Genomic DNA, 495 nt, shown 5'->3' with positions numbered 1-495 from the left:
CGAGGCCACTCGGCACTGAAAGCATGCGCGGAGTGCGACGTTTGTGCTCATCGAGCCTAGCATATACATCCTTCGGTGCTACGGACGCACTGTCCGACGTTGCACCGAGAGCGGGAGATGAAGTTGGGCTCTGCCCATGCTCGCCGTCAGAACCGGCGAGACTTGGAGATTTTGGTGTCATTGACACTGGGCTTATTGTGAGCAAGGAAGTTGTTTGTTCCAACAAATGGAGTGATAGTGTCTAACGGACACGCGAGCCTCGTTGAGGCAATATTTGATTGGAACTGTAAATACTCTCAATCTTAATGGGGGTGTGTGCGTGTCACGCGAGATGTGCACAATGTGATCACACACCCAAACAAGAATTCGGGACGGAGCTAGGTAGCCAGTAGTTATGGATGTCCTTAGATTTTACTATATATTTAGTATATCTCGGAGAATCTAAACTTTTAACATGAGGATAAAAATATGAATAAAAATCGGTTTCGATTTTGA

The sequence above is a fragment of the Plasmopara halstedii genome (genome assembly GCF_900000015.1).
Source record: "Plasmopara halstedii genome assembly, contig: Scaffold_555, whole genome shotgun sequence".
NCBI lineage: Eukaryota > Oomycota > Peronosporomycetes > Peronosporales > Peronosporaceae > Plasmopara > Plasmopara halstedii.
Note: the sequence above shows the minus strand (reverse complement) of the source record.